This window comes from Anomaloglossus baeobatrachus, chromosome 5 (assembly GCF_048569485.1).
Source record: "Anomaloglossus baeobatrachus isolate aAnoBae1 chromosome 5, aAnoBae1.hap1, whole genome shotgun sequence".
Classification (NCBI taxonomy): domain Eukaryota; kingdom Metazoa; phylum Chordata; class Amphibia; order Anura; family Aromobatidae; genus Anomaloglossus; species Anomaloglossus baeobatrachus.
In genome coordinates, this window is record NC_134357.1 from 461,568,404 (window position 1) to 461,591,123 (window position 22,720).

Below are 22,720 nucleotides of genomic sequence, written 5' to 3' on the forward strand. Positions count from 1 at the left end.
TCTTTAGTCTGCAGGCAGGTCCTCACACATGCTTTTAAAGATGCATCATTAAATTAATTTATTGTGGGTTTTTTTAGAATTTCTGCTTGTTGTCAGTGAGTGGAAACATTCTTGTTTGCATCCAAAAGATAATTTCATCCAAACATATTTGATGCACATTTTTACACCATTATTATAGCGTCCCACACAGATAGATCTATGATGCTGTCAGTTCAGATTGTTAAATTCACAACAAGGCTGGGAAGCTACTTCATAAAAAGGGCACAAGGTTTCAGCGGTCTTTTAACTACTCATTTTTGCCGGTTTCATGTATCCGTGTTTTTTTGGCCTGAATATGAACCGCAAAGCACAGACAGGGCACAGATCTCCTGACCCAAACTAAACCTCCTCATAGGCCATCAAGTTCAGAACAGTAGAATCGCAGCCGGTCCGTGCATCAGGGTCCATACTTGGAGCATGAAACATGGATGTGTGAAACTGGGCTTACAGAGCAGGTGATTCACCAGCAAAACTGCATAGCCATTTAAATCAGCCATGTAGTTTTACAGCTGAAAAAGCTGTTTATCTGCAGAATTAAGTGATTGTATAAATATCAGTGAAAAGACCCCAGTAGCTCTATCCGCTGTAAGGAAACACAGCCTAAGGCCAGGTTCAGATGACTGTGCAAAAACTTGGGGCAGTCACATACGCAAATTGCATAGCGCGGCTCCGTGCGCTCGTCCAAACATCGGACGCGGGCAGTAGCTGCCAGTTATTGAAATGTACTAGCCTGGTCCATAAATTTGACCAAAGTAGTGCATGTGTACCGCCCTGAGAGGGGCCAGGCCTGCTTTTCCGCTTGCTCGGGCCGAGCTACTCGAGGTCCGGGCTCGGGTTGTCGGTGGCACGAGCGCCTCCGGTCCGGGGGCCACGTCGCTGTGTTAAGGGGAGAGGCAGTGGGGTGATGGTGGTGGTGGTGACAGGACGAGGCGCGCAGCCGGGGAGGGCCGCGCTGTCATCCAACGGGTCGTGACGCCACCCACGGGTCGTGATGACGGGATGCACCACTGCTGCAGCTGGAGTGAAGGCAGGCTCGTCCGGGATCGGTGTTGCGGCCGCAGCCTAGATGTTAGCCCCTTAGTGGGTAGGGGCGGTGTGTCCCGGGGCCCCGGTGGTGGGGACTGGAGCGCTGATGTTGTTGTCGGGGTGCAAGGTGCCGTGCCGCGGTGTAGTGTTGTGCCCGGATGGAACTGGTGTACTCACGATTGATTCACACTCAGAGTCACTAGGAAACCAAAGTTCGGATGTGGTCGGTTCCCGCGGCCGGCTGCTGATGTCCCCTGTGGGGTTGATGGTGGCCCCTTTGTCCGTGAACCTCTGGATGTTGTGTTTCGGCTCCCCTGCCTGAGCAGTGGTATCCTGCTCCCCGGTGTTGAGCTGCCAGAGGAGCCCTCGGTTGCCCGCAGGCACTGGCCCGTCGGGTGTTTGGCCCTTGGCGGTGGCGCTCACCCGGTCTCAGTGGGCTTTTGCCTTCTTTCCGGACTTTGGGTGTGGATGAACCCGTGAGGTTCAGCCAGCAATCAGTCAATTTGCCTATACTCACTGGCCTCTAAGCTAGGACGGGTTCTGAGTACCCGGTTTCTGGTGCTCCGGTACACGGTTGACTCCCCGGTTCAGGACCGGCGGGCTCCAACCCAGGCCCGGTCCGTACGGTTCCGCCGGTTGCTGTACCGGTACTCCTGCAGACGGCCACCACCGTCTGCCTACCTGACATTTTCAAGGGGCCCAGGCTCCTACCCGGGTCCCTGACAGCTGCTCCACTACCACTCACTATCAGCTCAAAAACTAAACTGCTTGAACTTCCTGCCTCAGGACAGTAGTCTCCTCGGTGAGCGTGTCTTTCCGCCTGACTCCACCCACCTGGTGTGCTCTACTAGCCCTGAGGGAGGCATCAGGTCTCCCTCTCGGGTGACGTGTGTGTGACCTCACAGGGGGTGGGGGTGTCTGTGTATGTGGTAGGTGTTATTACCTGTGACCCTTGGGGTCCAGGGCGTCACACATGATGCAATTTTTTTCACATGGACACTTAGTCCATGAGAAACCTTGGTTATCTGAGCCGCCCTATTGACTAACAAGGGGCAGCATTTTGCCCATGTGCTATCCGATTTAAAATTTGATAACACACAGTCAATTTATACGCTCATTTGAACAATCCCTAATGAGTGACATCCAACATGATCTACGGGTATATTCACATGTTAAACTACTTATTGCAGTCACAACATTTTACAACAATATGGCAATTTGAGCACAAGATGTGAATTCACTCTCAGGGCATGTTCACACCGCCGTTTTACATGGTCGAGAACTAGCTGATATGTTATCGGATAGCACTCACTGTTATAGTATGAAGTGGTGCCGATTTTGCATGAGAAAATAATTGCTACATGCTGTGATTGCCAGCGCCTCTCCACTCACGCGTGCCCATACAAGTCTATGAGTGTGTATGTGTGTGTGAAACATCAGACTGCACTGATGATATCCAAGTGCAGTGCGATATACATGCAGAGACAGGCAATGGAGAAGATGGAGAAATTACTCTCCCTCTTCTATTCATCTGTGATCCAATTTTTGCAGGTGAGAGAACCATAGCACAAAAATTGCGCGTTTTACAGGATCAGCAAAATGAATAAAATTTTGGAAACCTCGCACTGCCTTTTTTGGTTCCCTTACCTATCAAAGTGTTTATTTTTCAAATCTTGTTTGCAGCTTTTTGACTTTCACATGAAGTTTGATGGGTATTCCTTGTCAAAAAGTAACATTTCACTTACTTTTGTTTTCCATGTGTGCAGTTTTTAAAATCTTATTGAAAAAATTCATGGTGTATGAACCATCTATTGGAAGCTTATTCAGGCATCAGTTGTAAGGGGGCACAATGTCCTCACATCTAACATGATTTGATATTGTTCTCTTGGGAAGAGATCCCCTACCTGTGGCTCAGGAGCCACATGTGCCTCATGAGGCCATGATGTGTAGTTCGCTAGACCATGATGTGTAGCTTGTGGGACCATGTGTGGCTTGTGGGACCATGATGTGTGGCTCGTGAGACCATGATGGGTCGGTCATGAGACCACCAATGTGTGACTCGTGAGACCATGATGTATGGCTCGTGGGACTATGATGTGTGGCTTGTGAGGCCATGATGTTTGGCTCGTGGGACCATGTGTGGCTTGTGAGACTATAATGTGTGGCTCGTGGGGCTATGATGTGTGGCTCGTGGGACTATAATGTGTGGCTTGTGAGACCATGATGTGTGTCTTGCGGCTGTCTACCAGCTTGTTGCATTAGACCTAGGTCTTCCAAAGAGCTATGAGTAGCAGGTCTGCAGAAAATGACTTTTGTGTGTAGCCCCAAACAGAAGAGCAGATAATCTTCTCCACACGCTGCTTATTTTTTCCTTGCAGATTTGAAGCAGTTTGAAATCTGCAGCCAGGACTGCCATCAAGGCATTACTGCCCTTACTGTTGTAAGGTGCCAAGTGAAGAGGGTGGCCCCGGCCTGGATGCCCCTCTTCACTGGGCTTGAGTCACTGTCGCACTACCACAAGGCTAATTTGCATGTGATGTGCTTCAGGAGCCTCACATGCAAATTAGCCATGTGGTGGCGCCAGGGGCAGGAGGGCAGAACAGGGTGCGTCATCCCGTGGTCATCACGCTGTGATCTCATCACACTGCTGCAAGGGACCGCAAAAGGGCAACTAGGAAGAGCCGGGTGGGGGCTGAATAACCATTGGCCTCAATGTCTAAGTCTAAGAATACCAGCACCCAGCTGTCGGCTAAGAATACCATCACCCAGCTGTCGGGCTTTATCTTGGCTGGGTATCAAAATTAGGAGGGGAGGAGAGAACCGCTTGCCATTTTTTTTAAACTATTGATTCAAATAATTAAAAGAAAAAAGCCACAAGTGGTTCCTCCTATTTTGATACACAGCCAAGATAAGTGTAAGGGGTAGTCGGACCCCTGGTAGTGAAGGAGCGGTTCCACCCCTCTAAAGACGCCACAGTAGTATGGTGGCAAATTGTAAATGTTGATGGTAAAATGTTACCTGTCATAAACTGTTTCCCCACTAGGTGCCAGTGTAGAGCAGTGGTTCCCCTGGTAAAAGTGGCAGGGAATGAAGGGGCAGGGCAGCCTAGGTGGGGAAGGAAGGGCTCTGAATGCAGAGTCCAGTGTGCAGTGAGATGTGACTGGAGAAAGAAGTCTGAGGTGACAGGGCAGAGTGTGGAAGTGGTGCAGTGGCAGAAGAAGTGGAAGAGTCAAGACTAGTCCCAAAGCCGGTAGTGTGTACTACAGTGCAGTGCAGCTATCAGGGGGATAACAAGTGGCCCCTGCAGGCGAAGGGTAGTGCCCTGACAAAGAAGTGAAGGTAAATGGGAACGCCCGTAGAAAACAAGTGAAGTAGTTCCCCGGCAAAGAAGTGGAGAGGTGAGAACTTATCCGGAGCCGGTAGAGTGTGCTAGATCTGCCCTACAGTGAAACAGGGTTCAGTGTGCAGCTACTAGGGGGTTAACGCATGTTCCCTGCAGGCGAGGGAAAGTTACCGGGGAAAGAGGAAACCGTCAGCAAGAAGTGTAAGCTGTAAACCAAAGTGACTTGATGCTGAAGGGTGTAAAGAAGAGTGGAAGTTGTGCTCAATAAAATGTTTCTTAGTTCATCAACTGCCTGTCTGTGGCTCTTTACTGGGAGTGGTGAAGAGGCCGGCGAGCCGAGAGAAAAAGACGTCACCGAGAACCAAGGTACCGACATGCATGTGTCCCTGCCACCCACACTCTGCCCCACAAGCAACACACCTGTTTTAAAAGTGACGGCTGGGCCAGGGGTCAGCCTGTCGCCCACAAAGCGAGAGACCGCGACTACACCCCCTGAGGCACACCCTGCCCCCGTTACAAACGCGCACAGCTGGGGGCTGCAGCATGTAGCCATATGCTTTATTTGTGCTGGGTATCATGATGTGAGGAACCCTACACCAATTGTTTTATTTATTTATTTAATTTTACACCACGATACTGACCCGCAGACAGCGCCTGTGATTGGTAGCAGTCAGACGCTGTCACACAGGATGGGGGCGCGTCTGACTGCAACCAATCACAGATGCCAGGATGGCCAGTGGGCGGGGAAAGCAGTGCATATGGATGAGCAATAACGAGCAGCCAAGACTGAAGTGAAGGAGAAGCCGCGGGAGCAGCGTACAGCCATTCCGGAGCCTCTGTAAGTATGATGCACTTGCTTCATTCTTATTTTCTTTATTTTTCCTTTATTTTTTTTTAATTTACCCAGTGCCAGACCAGGATCAATACCTGGAATCCCGGGCAGGCAACCGAGTACCTTTGAAACCACATGGATCCGGACTTTTATAGTCCGTGTCTGACCATCACTACTCAGGATCATTACAGGATAAGTAATGTAATGTATATATACAGTGACTCCGCCAGCAGACTAGTGAGTGCAGCTCTGGATACAAGATCTAACTCAGTATCTGTACACGATAAGTAATGTGATGTATGTACATGGTAACTTCACCAGCAGAATAGTGAGTGCAGTGTCGCGGGCGGGGAGGAGGGTGTCAGCACACCGCGCTCACCCCCTTCTGCTCGGGTCCGGCGGCCGCTGCTCAGTGGTGGCTCGAGCCGTAGGCCGGATCCCGGGGGTTTCTCGAGCGGCACTCCTCGCCCGTGAGTGAAAGGGGAGTTGTTGGGTGTGGGGATGATTATTGTCCGTGACGCCACCCACGGTTGTGGTGATTTCACCACCGCTGCTCTATACGGGGCTCCCGGGGATGGTGATGCGGAGCAGCCAGGTGTTGTGTTGCCCCTCCGTGGGTAGGGGTTGGTGATCCCGGGGCCCGGTGGAGGTTTGTGAGGTGCGGGACCTGGTGGGCACAGGGACGCGGGGGCAGCGCTGTGCCTTGCGGCACTGTGGTACTCACTCAGCCTGAGACGTGGACACAGTTTGTACGGTAAACCAAACGGCTGGTAGGACGGTCCCACAGACGGCTGCACCTGCACTCCCGGTAGGTGACGGTGATGTCCCTCTTCCTTGCACCTATGGTTGACTTGTGGTAGCGGTGGATTCCCTCCGGTTACCCGCTCCCCGACTACAATCTGGGCCGGAGGAGCTCTACACTTTGCCCGCAGGCGCTGGCCCTGAGAAACTGGTGCCGTGGCGGTGGCGGTGTCTCTCTGCTTCAGGTTGGGCTGTTGCCTTCAGTCGGGACTTGGTTGTTGGGGGATCTGCGTCCCCGTCACTGACGGATTCGGCAAATTTGGCGACTCCTAGCCTTGCCGGGGCCCGAGAGGCCCCTGCCCTGGTGCTGACTGTCCTTCGAAACACTGCTCCAGACCACCGGGCACACAGCCAACGGGGTCCTTCCAGGAACTTCCAAACGGTCCCCCTCCAGACAGTCACCGCCGTCGCTGACCTTGCTGATCTGGCCCTACACAAAGCTGGACCCTTCAGGCTTTCTTTCTCTTCTGTCACTTCACTTGCTTTCCTCCTTTTTCCACTTTTCTACTTTCACTTTCACTTTCTTAACTCCTCTGCTTAGCTCCTCACTCCTGCTCCTCCCTGAGCTGTCTGCCCTCAAGCCCTGCCTGGGCTAATCTGCCTGGTTTCTCCCGCCTCCAGAGCTGTGACCTCCTTGGTGGGTGGAGCCAACCGCCTGGCCCACCCCCTGGTGTGGATCATCAGCCTCTGGAGGAAGGCAACAAGGATTTGTAGTTTAGCTGTGATGTGCCTACCTGGAGTGTGGGGTGTGGTGGTGTTGTGACCTGTGACCCCTGGCTTGCCCAGGGCGTCACATTCCCCCTTAGCAAAATGCAGACCGTCCGCGGGCTGCCGTCCTACACCGGTTTTATTTTCTGAAAAAGATAACATTTGGAATTAACATATTTACATTTTTAATCATTCTTCCCAAGACGGGAGGCACATTTCTTTTAACGTTACTAACGGTTTACGGTTACGGTTTCCGCTCTCTCCCACCCAAGCAACCTGGCCCTGATGCTGCCCCTAAAACCCAGGCAGCACCCCTTGACCCACAGTCCAGCACACGGTACCCGAGCGGGATCTGTCCTTCCCTCCAGAAGGTAGCCACCGGTTCCTTTGGTGGCTGGGCCCTAGCCTGCTCTGCTGAGGGCCCTCCCTCCAACCTGCCTCTCCGGAGGCGGCATTGCGGAACCGGTAACGGTAAACAACATATTTACAAGCCACTTAACGTTTGTGGTGCCCTGCAAGTTCACGGGCTTGTCCATGGATAGTTCCCATGCCAAATAAACTTTAAACAGTCCCCACGGGGACAACGGTGCCGGCTCCAGCCGGTTGCAATCACAAGCAAATCAGGTAAAACTTCGGTAATTATCATTTTTCTTATCATTTTCAACAAACAAACTCTAAACTCACATAACTGCCTCCCTGATCCCCTCTCTAAAGGACGGTTTCTCTGTACCTAAGTGGGGGTCTACCTAAGTTGGAACGGGTGGACCTCCGGCGACCGGTATCAGTAGGGCTAGGCAGTGGGGCAGAGGGAACAACTGGTTCCACCTCCTGGCTATCGTGTGGGACAGGTGGAGGCATAGGGGAGCTGGGCATAGGTTCATCCCTGGGCACTGGCATCGGTTCTGGCTCACGGTGGACCGCTTCCACCACTTCTTCATCCACAGGTTGTGGGAACAGTATCACTGGAAGAATCACTGCGCCGTTCTGCATAGGCCAGTCTGCTGGGAAGTCACCCATCACCGTGTGGATCACCTCTTTTTCCTTTTCCGCTGGTGGAGAAGCTGGCACCTCTGGCATTGTCCTCAAGGCTGGTGGGCACCTTTTCAGATGGTCCCGAGAAACCGTGGCCAAGGTGCCCCCTTGGTCACGACTGATCTGGTAAGTCTTTCCATTCTCCCATCCGGTGGGCTGAATGACGTAGGGGGTTTGTTCCCACTGATTATCCAGCTTGTGGGCTTTTCTCTTCCGCTTCAACACCACATCTCCAGGCTGGAAAGGCCCAGCAGCCGCTTTCTGATTGAAGTGCCGCTCCTGCTGTTTTCGACTCTGACCCAGGTTCTTCTCTACATACTCCTGAATCTGTCGGTACTGCACCCTCCGCCGGGCATCCCATTCAGCCGTTGCGGGGAGCGTCTCTGGGGCTTCCAATCCCATTTCTAAATCTACTGGCAGCCGGCCAGGCCGAGCTCTCATCAGATACGCTGGGGTGCACTTCGTTGAACTGGACGGGATATTGTTGTACATATCGACCAAGTCAGGCAGCTTTTCCGGCCACAGATTCCGTTCCTCTAGTGGCAACGTCTTGAGGAGACCCAGGACTAGATGGTTCATCTTCTCACACATACCGTTGGTCTGGGCATGGTAAGGGGTGGTCCGGATCTTCTTGCAACCATACAGCTGACAGAACTCATGGAATACCTCCGCCTCAAAGGCTGGACCTTGGTCGGTGAGCACCCTCTCAGGGTATCCATGGGGCCGACAGAAGTACGCCTGGAACGCTCTCGCAGCGGTACGGCCGGTTAAGTCCTTGACCGGGACAACCACCATGAACCGAGAATAATGGTCTACTATGGTCAGAGCGTAGGTATACCCACTTCGGCTGGGAGTGAGCTTTACATGGTCCAAGGCGACCAGCTCCAACGGTTGGTGTGTAACGATGGGATGCAGGGGGGCCTTCTGGCTAGCTTCATCCTTCCTCCTCAACGTACAAGGACCACATTCCCGACACCAGGCCTCCACCGATTCCCGCATCCCACTCCAATAGAACCGCTCTCTCAACAGCATCTCCAGCTTCTTCCATCCGAAGTGGCCGGCACCATCATGGTACGCCTGCAGAACGGTGGGCACATCAGCCTGGGGAATAACCAACTGGCGGGTCTTCTCGTGGGTCTTCGGGTTAATCAGCTCCCGGTACAGCCTCCCCTGATGTAGGCACAGCCGGGTCCGTTCTTTCCACAAGCGTTGGGCCTCCGCTGGGGCGGCAGGGTCCATCCCGGTGGCGCCTTGCTCTACCAGGTTCTTGACCAGGCAGACCGCAGGTGCCTGATTTTGAGCTTCTTGCCACTTCTGACTGGGTAGCGGATCCAGATTCACCCGTTGTTGATGGACATGGATCTTCTCAACCGATGGCCGGTGGAATGCAGGCAACTCGATCTCCTCGAGGTCATCATCTTTGCACTCACCTTCCGACAAGTGGGGCATTCGGGAGAGGGCATCAGCATTGATGTTGACACGACCGGCCCTATACTTGATGGTGAAGTCGTAGTTGGCCAGTCTGGCTACCCACCGTTGTTCTAATGCACCCAGTTTGGCCGCGTCCAGGTGAGTCAACGGATTGTTATCCGTAAAAGCGGTGAACTTCGCGGCGGCCAGGTAGTGGCGGAACCGCTCGGTGATAGCCCACACCAGTGCCAGGAGCTCAAGCTTGAAAGAGCTATAGTTCTCAGGGTTCCTTTCGGTCGGTCGGAGTTTTCGACTCGCATAGGCAATCACTTTCTCCTTGCCTTCCTGGACCTGGGACAGGACTGCTCCCAAACCCACATTGCTGGCATCAGTGTGGAGAATGAATGGGCAGCCGTAGTCCGGATACGCCAGGACCTCTTCTCCGGTCAAAGCCACCTTCAGCTGACGGAAGGACTCTTCGTGCCTGTCCTCCCACACCAGTGGGGCTGGTCTTCCCCCTTTGGTCTGTCCCACGAGGAGGTCTTGCATGGAGGCAGCCATCTTCGTGTACCCCTTGATGAAGCGCCGGTAGTACCCCACCAGACCCAGAAACTGCCTTACTTCCCTTACTGTAGTTGGTCTCGGCCAGCTCTGGATGGCAGTGATCTTCTCAGGGTCGGGAGCGACACCATCCGTACTCACCACATGCCCTAGATACTGCACCCTGGGCTTCAGCAGGTGGCATTTAGAGGGCTTCAGTTTCATCCCGTACTTGGCAAGGGACGCGAACACCTCGGCCAGGTGCTCCAGATGGGCTTCATACGTCTGGGAATAAACAATCACATCATCCAAGTACAGCAGGACGGTCTCGAAGTTTAAATGTCCCAAACAACACTCCATCAGCCGTTGGAAGGTCCCAGGGGCATTGCACAGCCCGAACGGCATGCTATTGAATTCGCAGAGCCCCATCAGGGTGGTGAAGGCGGTCTTCTCTCTGTCTTCCGGGGCCACAGCCACTTGCCAGTATCCACTGGTGAGGTCCAGGGTAGAGAAATAGTTTGCCGTCCGCAGTGCGGCCAACGATTCTTCAATACGGGGCAGCGGGTAGGCATCTTTGTGGGTTATCTGATTAATCTTCCGGTAGTCCACACACATCCGCATGGTACCATCCTTCTTCTTGACCAGTACCAACAGAGCGGCCCAGGGACTACAGCTATCCCGAATGACCCCTGCCTCCTTCATATTCCTCAACATATCTTTGGCACACTGGTAATGTGCAGGGGGAATAGGCCGGTACCTCTCTTTGATAGGGGGGTGTTCACCAGTGGGGATGTGATGTTGGACCCCTTTGATCTGCCCGAAGTCTAGTGGGTGCTTACTGAATACCTGTTCATACTCCTGCACCACCCTGTATACTCCCGCTTTGTGATGTGTAGGGGTATTGTCAGTGCCCACATGCAGCTGTTGGTGCCACTCTTTCACCTCCCCCTGCGGTGGGGAAGTGCTGGGAGCAGGTGGGGAGACCAAAGAACTGGTTTCATGGATGGTGTGAGGGTCTAGGGTGAGCAGTTTGGCGATGGTAGCATACCGGGGAAGCCTGACTTCTTCCTCCCCACAATTCAACACCCTCACGGGCACCCTCCCCTTTTTCACGTCTACCACCCCTCGGGCGGCTATTACGGTGGGCCAGTGCTCGGAGGGTATGGGCTCCATCATGGCAGGGTAGTCACGCCCCTGAGGTCCTACTGCTGCCCTACACCAAATCATCATCTCACTTCTAGGGGGCACAAGCAACGGGGCCACATCCATCACTCTCACTCCACCAATCTCTCCTCCTGTGGAATTTACATGCTGGCGGTACATCAAGTCTCGAATCTCACGCTGCACAGCTCTCTGTCGGCTCCCCGCCGCCGTGGCGGCCAGCTGTTGCAATAGGGCCAACACATCACCCATACAGTGCTCCATCACATTGGTTCCTAGCACTATCTTCGGGTTATGATCACTGGGCTCATTCATGATCACAATCATACCCTGGTGTTGCAGTTCAGCTTGCCCCACTGTCATGGCCACTTGCTTATACCCTACTTGGGTCAAGGGGAGTCCATTGGCAGCAATCAGCGTTATGCTAGTATCTGGGGGTGCCAGCTCGTCCGCCCCCAATACCGCTGGTACAATGTATATGGTATGGTGGTTACCTGGGATCCAGTGTCCAAGAGAGCCATCACCGGTATACCGTCCACAACCACGGGAATGATGGGTCGAGCTCCGATATACCGATCCCGCCAGTCCGAGGGGCCACGGGGTTCTACTCCTGAGTATTGGCCCAGGGCCCCAGGGGTTGCTCATTTAACGGGCACTCTCGAAAGTAATGCCCCAGCTTACGGCACTTGTAGCAGATTGGAGGCCTGCTCCGCGGGGGATTAGCACCTCTCCGCTGCATCCAGGGTACATCTTCAGGGCTGTCAGCAAGCTGTATCTGTGCTGGAGGCCGAGATCTGGTCAGAGGTTGTAGTGCCGCAAGGATTTTGGCAAGGTCTCCGTCCATGCGACGGACCTGGGCTGCCAGTTCTTCCACTGTGCTGCTCGGGGCTGCAGGCATTGGAGAGGTTAGTTTGGCTGAGGCCGCCACAACGGGAGCCGTCTCGACGGGCCACGGGGCGGGTTCCAGAACTTCTGCAGCTGGGGGCTGTAGTGCTTTAATGGCCCGCTCCTTTAGCACAGCAAAGTCCACATCAGGGTGTTCCAGGGCCCACAGCCGGAGTTGTTTACGATCCTCAGGGGACCTCATCCCCTGCGCGAATTGCTCCACTAACATCTTGTTGCTATCCGCCTCATTAATAGGGTTCACCCACCTCAGCGTGCAGAGGGCGGTCTGCAGACGTAGAGCATAGTCCCGAATGCTATCCCCAGCTCGTTGCCGGCACTGGTAAAACTGCATCCTCAGCTCAGCTTCAGTCCGGGTCTCGAAGGCAGTCTGTAGCTTCTCGAAGATGGTGGCTACAGAGAGCCGGTCCCCCTCGGCCCAGGTCTCCGCCTCCTGCTCCGCCGCACTGGTTAAGTGGCCTAGCACTATCGCGGCACGTTGCTTATCAGTCAGGGGGTACAGCTCTAGCAACGGGTTAAGCTTTTTCCGGAAGGCCTGTAGGGCATCCGGTTTCCCGTCATACTGCGGTAGCCAGGCAGCTCCGGGCGCATAGGGCAAGGAGAACGGCATGACCTGAGCGAGCGCGGGGGCCGCGGCACCTCCCGCCGGTACGGCCGGGACCTGGGCAGGCCCATTCCCATCCGCGGGTGCCGCTGCGGCTGCGACCACCGCTCCTCCAGCGGCTCCGTCGGGCGCAGACATCTTGTTTCCGTCCCCCTTAGCTCTTTCCGGCCCCTCCTCTCTCGGGGCGTGGTTTTGACCTTCGCGCCTCTACTGCTCGAGAAGACGCTCGAGCGGGAACTTTTCGCGCCAAAGATGGCGGCTTCTGAAATTCTTCTGCCGGATACCTCCGGCGGTAACAAGGCGCACCTCTACCAAACGGCAGAGCGGTAAGATCCTGTTCGTGACGCCAAGTTGTCGCGGGCGGGGAGGAGGGTGTCAGCACACCGCGCTCACCCCCTTCTGCTCGGGTCCGGCGGCCGCTGCTCAGTGGTGGCTCGAGCCGTAGGCCGGATCCCGGGGGTTTCTCGAGCGGCACTCCTCGCCCGTGAGTGAAAGGGGAGTTGTTGGGTGTGGGGATGATTATTGTCCGTGACGCCACCCACGGTTGTGGTGATTTCACCACCGCTGCTCTATACGGGGCTCCCGGGGATGGTGATGCGGAGCAGCCAGGTGTTGTGTTGCCCCTCCGTGGGTAGGGGTTGGTGATCCCGGGGCCCGGTGGAGGTTTGTGAGGTGCGGGACCTGGTGGGCACAGGGACGCGGGGGCAGCGCTGTGCCTTGCGGCACTGTGGTACTCACTCAGCCTGAGACGTGGACACAGTTTGTACGGTAAACCAAACGGCTGGTAGGACGGTCCCACAGACGGCTGCACCTGCACTCCCGGTAGGTGACGGTGATGTCCCTCTTCCTTGCACCTATGGTTGACTTGTGGTAGCGGTGGATTCCCTCCGGTTACCCGCTCCCCGACTACAATCTGGGCCGGAGGAGCTCTACACTTTGCCCGCAGGCGCTGGCCCTGAGAAACTGGTGCCGTGGCGGTGGCGGTGTCTCTCTGCTTCAGGTTGGGCTGTTGCCTTCAGTCGGGACTTGGTTGTTGGGGGATCTGCGTCCCCGTCACTGACGGATTCGGCAAATTTGGCGACTCCTAGCCTTGCCGGGGTCCGAGAGGCCCCTGCCCTGGTGCTGACTGTCCTTCGGAACACTGCTCCAGACCACCGGGCACACAGCCAACGGGGTCCTTCCAGGAACTTCCAAACGGTCCCCCTCCAGACAGTCACCGCCGTCGCTGACCTTGCTGATCTGGCCCTACACAAAGCTGGACCCTTCAGGCTTTCTTTCTCTTCTGTCACTTCACTTGCGTTCCTCCTTTTCCACTTTTCTACTTTCACTTTCACTTTCTTAACTCCTCTGCTTAGCTCCTCACTCCTGCTCCTCCCTGAGCTGTCTGCCCTCAAGCCCTGCCTGGGCTAATCTGCCTGTTTTCTCCCGCCTCCAGAGCTGTGACCTCCTTGGTGGGCGGAGCCAACCGCCTGGCCCACCCCCTGGTGTGGATCATCAGCCTCTGGAGGAAGGCAACAAGGATTTGTAGTTTAGCTGTGATGTGCCTACCTGGAGTGTGGGGTGTGGTGGTGTTGTGACCTGTGACCCCTGGCTTGCCCAGGGCGTCACAGCAGCTCTGGGGTATATTACAGGATATAACTCAGTATCAGTATATGATAATAATGTATATACACAGTGACGACCAGCAGAATAATGAGTGCAGCTCTGGAATATAATGCAGGATATAACCCAGGTTCAGTACAGTATAAGTAATATAATGTATGTACACAGTGACTGCACCAGAAAAATAGTGACTGCAGCTCTGGAGTATAATACAGGATGTAACTAGGATCATCACAGGATAAGTGATGTAATGTATGTACAGAGTGACTGCACCAGCAGAATAGTGAGTGCCGCTCTGGAGTATAATACAGGATGTAACTCAGGATCAGTAATGCATATACACATTGAGTGTTTATCATTATTTAATGAAACAAAAATTCAGAGGTAAACATTGGTTAAATTGTTGAATCTGGAAGGATCATTACATCGTTCATTGCTTGATCGGTGACTTCCCTCCTTTTGCAAATAATGATACTTCTATAGAGGCATTAACTAAAGCTGCTGCACCTGTTTACTAGGGCAACGTTTTTTGATTGTTTTACATTAAAAAAAATGGTCAATACTTTTTAGTTTTTTAACTGAAAAAATGGTCAATTTCTATTAGTTTTAGTATTGGCTATAAAAAGAAAACGTGGAGTAAGAAAGTGTTCATTCACATTGAATCAATGCATTCTAAGGCTATGTGCGCACTAGAAATGTGAAGTTTCTCAAGAAAATTTCTCGAGAAACTCCTGGGAGTGAAAGATTTCCGGACCTCCGGAAAAAATCCGCACCAAATCAGCATGCGGATTTGACGCGGATTTGCCGCGGAATTGCCGCGATTTTCCCGCGGGTGGTTCCCTGCGGATTTCTGCAGGCTGTACTGCCGAAATCCGCAGGGTACCTGCGGAAATAATGGACATCTTCATTTTCTCAAGAAAGTTTCTTGAGAAATTCTTCTCGCGGAAATTTCTTGAGAAAAATCCGCACCAGTGCGCACAGCTTTTTTTTTTTTCCATAGAATTTGCTGGGAAATGTCTGCACAAAGATTGCAGACATTTCTCAAGAAATTTCCGCGGCAAATCCGCGGGTAAATCCGCGGGTAAAAAGCTCTAGTGCGCACAAAGCCTAATGGAGGGTTACCTCTGTATAACCCAAAACGATATTCAGTGCACACATTCACTTCTAGTGGAACTTGAGGACATGTTGAACTGTATTTTTACCTGTATTCTGGCAGTGCGTCTTTTTTGCAGAACACAAAAAAGTACAAGTCCACAACATATTTTATCTTTTGGAGTCCAATGGCCTAATTAAAGGGACTTGATACACCATGGGACACATCAAACAATCAATTTGTATATACAGACAAAACCCTCTAACGTGTGCTTGGGGGTAAAGCATACCAGCTCTGAATGAAGTAAGTGGGGATATAAGGCTATATGCACACATTGAGTATTTGGATGTAGACAATTTCTGCACCATTTCTGCATCCCTTGGCAGGAAAAAGGCAAAAACATGCGCTTTGCCCTTTTTTTGATGTTTTTATAGCATTTTTGAACACCAATGAAGGTAGATAGAGAGATCGAGACAGACAGACATATAGACATATAATTGCACAGCCCCCAACATATAATAAAATGACACCCGTGGCACATATTGGACAGTTTTTTATGATTAAATAAACAAATAAATAAAAAAAAAAACCACAATGTGGGCTGTGCCTTCTTTTTGATAGCTGGGGACTGATGCCTATTGGGCCCTTCCTAGCCTAAAAAATAGCAGCCTTTAGCCACTCCAACAGTGGCATATCACATTAAATGAGCCAACTCTGGTGCTTTGCCTGAGCTCTTCCGATTGTCCTGGTGCGTTGGCAATCGGGGTAATGGTAGCTGGGGTTGATGTCACCTGGCATCAAGCCCTGGAGTTAAGGCCGCTTTACACACTGCGATATCGGTACCGATATCGCTAGCGTGGGTACCCGCCCTCATCTGTTGTGCGACACGGGCAAATCGCTGCCCGTGTCGCACAACATCGCCCACACCCGTTACCTGCCCGGCGACGTCGCTGTGATCAGCGAACCGCCTCCTTTCTAAGGGGGCAGTTCGTTCAGCGTCACAGCGACGACACAGCTGCGTCACTGAACCGCCGCCCAATAAAAGCGGAGGGGCGGAGATGAGCGGGACGTAACATCCCACCCACCTCCTTCCTTCCGCATAGCGGCCGAGAGGCAAATAAGGTGAGGTTCCTCGTTCCTGCGGTTTCACACGGAGCGATGTGTGCTGCCGCAGGAACGAGGAACAACTTCATTACTGCTGCAGTAACGATTTTTGAGAATGGACCCCCATGTCACCGATGAGCGATTTTGCACGTTTTTGCGACGATGCAAAATCGCTCATAGGTGTCACACGCAACGGCATCGCTACAGCGACCGAATGTGTGTCACCAATTCCGTGACCCCAACGAGTTCGCATTAGCGATGTCGCAGCGTGTAAAGCCCCCTTTAGTCATGGAAAGGCGTCAGACACCCCCATTACTAACCCAGTCAGTAAAAAAAGAAAAACACACACAAAAATAGTTCATTTAAAAAAGATAAAAGAATCCATACCCTGACTCTAGCCGTTTCACCAATTTATTAAGAAAAAGAAAAGCCATACAGATCCGAAATAGTCCTCTGAATCTGACTCAGTGCACAAATGGAAACCTGAAAGAAAAAATCCTCCGATGTAGTCTATGGCAATCCCACGATGTCCACCGATTTTTTAGTACAATTTATAGAGCCTGGCTCTGAGAACGACACTTCATAGGTCACTCATGGTTTGGCCATGCTCTGCGATACCTGTGACGAGTGGTGATGATGTCAGTAACATTACTGCTTATCACCGCGCTCGTCGGTTACACAGAGGGCAGCATGAGAACCAAAATGTCTCACAAGCGGTGGCTTTACTGAGTTTCTGATGGCACCGCTCGTCAGACTTTCTGGGTCTCATGCTGCCCTCTGTGTGAACCAGTGAGAGTGGTGATGAGCATTAATGTTACTGACATCATCATCACTCGTCACAGTCGCCCGGTATCACAGCGCACAGCCTGACCGGGAGAGACCTATAAAGCGTCGCTCTCAGAATGAGGCTTCACATGTTGTACTACAGAATCGATGGATGTTGGGGGAATGCCATGGACTGCGAAAAAGATGCGTGGATTATTTATTTTAATAATAAATTGGTGAACAAAGGACAGTATCTTATCTTTCCTGTTCTCATTTATGGATTTGGGGATAAAACCACGGTGTTGGCTGCGCTGCTATTAAAGTTCATAAAGATGATGGTATTGTTCCAAAAAACTTTTTTTATTATTGCAAGATTATAAGCCACAACGCGTTTCGGGGTTAAATGTTCCCCCTTCCTCAGGTAGCAACAATCATATGAAGTGGTATGCCTTATATATACATAAATATGTAGGTCCCCACACCCCTTGATTAATTCAACATATGGATCATAATGATCAATCAGCAGGGTTTTCAGGGACCTCGCCTCACAAAAATCAATTGTACATATTCACATTTAACAGCGATGTTCAAGAAACCACAAATATATTTTATCTCAAGTATATTGTGATACCCTCATCATTAAAAAAATCTTTTGAAATATATTTAAAAATTAATAAACATGAATAAAAAACTCATCAAGGAAATTACTTTAAAAACAAGAAAGTATGAAATTTAGATTTTGAGATTTAAAATTTACAAATAGAGGGTGAAAATGGATTAAATTAAATATATGTACAATTGATTTTTGTGGCTGTCTCCCCAGTGTTGTACCTGATGTACAACAGGATCAGGTGAGTGTGACCATCACACTGCACACGTAATAAGTTATCATTAGATTTTACACAGGAGCGCACCCTCTTTTTCTTCTGTTCTCATTTATACCTTTCAGGTTTCCATTTTTGGACTATGTCGGATTCGGTGGACTACTTTGGATCAGCATTATTTTTTACAAATTGGTGAACCAGGGCTAGAGTCACAATATGTTTTTTAAACTAAAAAAATTTTGTGCATATTTTCTTCCTTCTAACTTACTGGGTTAGTAATGGAGGTGTCTGATAGACGCATCTCCATTATTAACACCAGCGCTTCATGCCAGCTGACACTACATAGCTGACATCAACACCAACTACCATTACCTAGAATGCCAATACACCAGGGCAATCAGAAAAAAATGAGTTAAAGTGTCAGAATTGGAGCATCTAATGTGATGCGCAACTTCTGTGGTCGCAGCAGGTTGGTATTTTTAAGTTGGAAATGGGCTAATATCCATGGACCTTCCAAGCCTGATAATATCAGCCTGCAGCTGTCTGCTTTACCTTGGCTGGTTATCAAAAATAAGTGGGACCACATGTATATTAAAACTATTTATTTATTAGGTTAAGCCATGCTAACACTTTTCATGCCACATGAAAGGCATTAAAGAGTGCAAGTCTATAAAATCGAGGTGGGTGGGACATTACTTTGGTTTTTTCATCTTCTATTCTACGCTCTCCCTCCTAGATCAACTATCACTAAACTACTTCCAGAGGTGAGTGTGCCTAGCATTGTGTCACCTGGCCTTATGTAAGACCCGATGAAGCAATGCAGCCAGTCAGTCACAGTAATGCCAGTAACCAATATGGCATTAACATGTATGGCAGGCAATCCCTGAATGTTGATTGACTATCTAACAGCCGTGAAACATGTAGCATTCGGGCACCCATGATACTTGATCTAGTAACGAGCATACCTGAGCACCCTGATGCTCGATCGAGTATCAAGCAGTGGTGAGCATGCTCGCTCATTATTAGGAAAGGATAATGGAGAACATGGTGCATGTATCAAAGCCTATAAAGGTGGAAAAAATATTAATCACAAAGTTTATAGGAAGGTTGTTCATACAGATAGTTGTACATACTAGGGCCCCCAGGATTGCTCCCAACGCACGTTTCGCCATCTTTCTTAAGGGAAATATCATAGGATTCTTCATTATCCTATGGTCTTTATAAATAATTTCTACATAGGTAATCCACATTGAATTTCTTAGTAGCACTTTGCACTTTATTTCTATACATTTGTATTTAATTTTATTGGGTGGATTCCATTATTTATTGAACAACATGGTGTATCTGAATTGTATCTAATTTCTTATAATTACATATTACTAGTCACTACAGTATTTAATCATAATAGCAATTATTTTTTCATTTAAAATATTGATATTAGGAATGAATTTTATGGTATTTTCTATATGATTAAATTTGATATTTTTGTATCAGACTAATTTGTTATTTACTATTGTACATATTATGGTCACAATGTAATTATCTTTACCAGGACCAACCCAGGGAATTTTTTCACCTGTATATTTCTCTCCATATTTGTATTTTTCCTGTATGGTATTTTAACATATTTTTTATTAGTAATAAATACTTTTGTAAATCAATTATGTATTTTCAGTATATTTTTCTTGTTGGTTGAAGGTGTACTTTACTGCATAAAAGTCCCTATATTGGAAATGCAACTCCTTCAGTGCATTTAATGATACTCCTTTTTGTCTGAGCTGTGTTTGGACCCTCTGCTTTTTATTCTCATTTGTGTCTATTTTAAATTTTAAATCAATAAATATTCATTTGCTTGTTGGAAAATTATTCACATTATGTTTATCTGATCTTGTAATTTTGTGTTTAATCCTATTTCCTCCTTATTGTGGAACATTGAGAGAATAGTGTTGTTAATCCCATGAGCAAAAAAAAGTGATTGGCAGTGTGTCTCAGATCACACGCTCCCATACAACTCTATGGTATGTGAAATACTGGACTGCACTGATGTAATCCAAGTGCAGTGCGATATATGAAGAGACAGACAACGGAGAAGCTGGAGAAATTCATCTCTCCTTCTCCTCACCTGTGCTTTAATTCTCACATGAAAGAGAATCACAACACAGTGAATGACACTCGGCTCACACTCGCAGGAGAGGTTGAGCCGAGTGTCATTAGCATATTGCATGCTCTTGTATTAGATGATATACCCTAATGTGACTCCGGCCTTAAAGGGAATCTGTCACCAGGTTTTTGCTCCCAAATCTGAGAGCAGCATAATGTAGTGACAGAGACCATGATTCCAGCCATGTGTCACTTACTGAGCTGTTTGCAGTCATTTTGATAAAATCAGTGTTTTCTCTGCTGCAGATCTACCAGTTATACAAAGCTCCTGAATATGCTGGACAACCTGAAAGTACGCCAAGTAGTCCTCTAATGATAATTTTCTGCTGATTAAACAATGATTTTATCAACAAAACTACAGCCCAGAAAGTGACACATATAATAACTGATATGTGGAGGTGCTGGGTGTTAGTGTCGCGGGTGGCGGGGCGCTGCGCTCGCTAACGCTCGGGTCCGGCGCTGCTGCTGCTCGGTGGCTCAAGCGGTGGGCCGGATCCGGGGACCCGAGCGGCGCTCCTCGCCCGTGAGTGAAAAGGGGGTGGTTTGTTTGGGGATTTAGTCCGTGACGCCACCCACGGTTTGTGGTGAAGATGTGTACCACCGCTGCTGATGACGGGGATCCCGGGAGCGATGGTAGGGAGCAGCTGGGATGTTGTTTTCCCCCTCCGTGGGTAGGGGTCGGTGGTCCCGGGGCCCGGTGGTGTGACGAGGAGGCAGGGCTGGTGAGGTGCAGGGTCGCAGGGACAGCGCGGCGCAGTGCCGGATGGCACGGTTGTACTCACTCAGACAGAAAGTCACAAAGTCTCCGGTAAACCAAACGGCTGGATGGATGGGTCCCGCAGCCGGCTGCAGTGTCCTTCCCCGGACAGGTGATGGCGGCTGTCTTTCCCTGCACCTTTGTGTACTGTTTTGACTACGATGGGTTCCCAACGGTAGTCCGCTCCCCGGTGTATGGATGCCGGAGGAGCCCGTTTTGCCCTCAGGCGCTGGCCCTTGGGTCTCTAGCCGTTGGCGGTGGCTGTATACCCTCACGGTGCGGACGGTTGCCTTCTAACGGGTCTTTGGTTGTTAGGAAACCCCTGGGGTTCCTGTCACACTCGGATTTGACTGTTGACGGCGGCTCCAAGCCTAGTCAGGGTCCTATGGCCCTGCCTGTGTGTGCTGGCTTCACTTCGCTCCTTGGTCGGTACCAGCGGGCCACCGCCCGACCCCGGTCCTACGGTTCCGCGTTGATCCAACACTCCTGCAGACGGCCACCACCATCTGCCAACCTTGCTGTCAGTGCCTGGGCCACAAACCCAGACACTCTCCACTTTACTCCTCTCACTTCAACCTCCAAGACTAAACTGTCACTTTTCCCGCCTCCAGGCCTGTGAACACCTCGGTGGGTGGGGCCAACTGCCTGGCTCCATCCCACCTGGTGTGGACATCAGACCCTGGAGGGAGGCAACAAGGGTTTTGTGTTTGGCTAATGTAACTGCCTGGGGGGGTGGGGGTGTGTGCGTGTTACCTGTGACGACCTGGCTAGTCCAGGGCGCCACATTAGACCCATCGTAGGGGCAGACATATTTCATTGTGCAGCTGCTCAGGGGCCCAAGAGGTTAGGGGGTCCTCTTCTACCTCCACAGCAGGTGGAATTGTGCATTATGATGACCTATTGGAGAGCAAAAGGCCCATATACTGTTCCTGCACAGGGGTCTCTTCTGCCTGTGTCCGCTCTTGCCCCATTAATTTGACTGATGACCTATCCTGGATAACCTTTTTAAATTACTTTCTACATTGGGATAATGGGGTAAAGACAATGACGTAGCTTGAAACCTGTGGGCTCCAATTCAGAAGCTCCAACAGGGCCCCCGATTATTGCAAGTCTTTAATAGCATTGGTCTTGTTGTATGGACTAAAGGGACTAAAGGGACTTTTTGGGGCCCCCTAGGCTCAAGGGCTCCGGTGTGATTGTAGTTACGCCCCTTGGTAATGGGTCAATGATTTGTTTGCATGCATTGTCCCAGACTGAATGTGATGGTTGGGTTTCGTCCCGTGCTCTGTGCGTTGGGACTCTGCACATTAATGAGAGTATACTCTGTAAATTGTAATTAATAACTGAGGAGGAATGTGCCAAATCCCCGTGCAGATCTGTCTAAAGGATGAGGATACGGTGATAATCAGATGTGAGGCGCCCGTCCTGGGGGACCGAAAGGGAATGCGGCTAATTATATTACGTGCTGGACGGGCAACCCAGGCAGAGGCTAAAAAACCCGTACAGACCTAATACTTCTCACAGCTGAGGGTTTGTTTCAATTGTATTCTATCTAGATAATTCTCTGTAACAAACTATGTATTGGAACATGGATTTCTGGTTTGGATACAATTGTACAAAATTATCATCAATCTGTGCTTTTAGGAATAGACATGCTTTAGTTTACATCTTTTGTACTGTTCTGATCCTGGATCATGAATAGAATGATAGAAGAGCAGTAAAGACTGACACTGACATAAAAAGGTCAGTAAGAACTAAGGCCCCCTTCACACGTCCGTGATACACGTGCGTGTTTGGTCCGTTTCCGTATATACCGGAGACACGGCCAAACGTGCACCAATGTTAATCTATGATTGTGGTCACACGTCCGTTATTTCATTATGTCCGTGTGTGCGTGTCCGTGATCCGTATGTCTTTGCGTTTGGCACGGATGCATGTCCGTTATCTGCACGGAGCACGCACACGTGGACACAATGAAAGTCTATGGGTATGTGCACACACGTTAGTAAACACGTA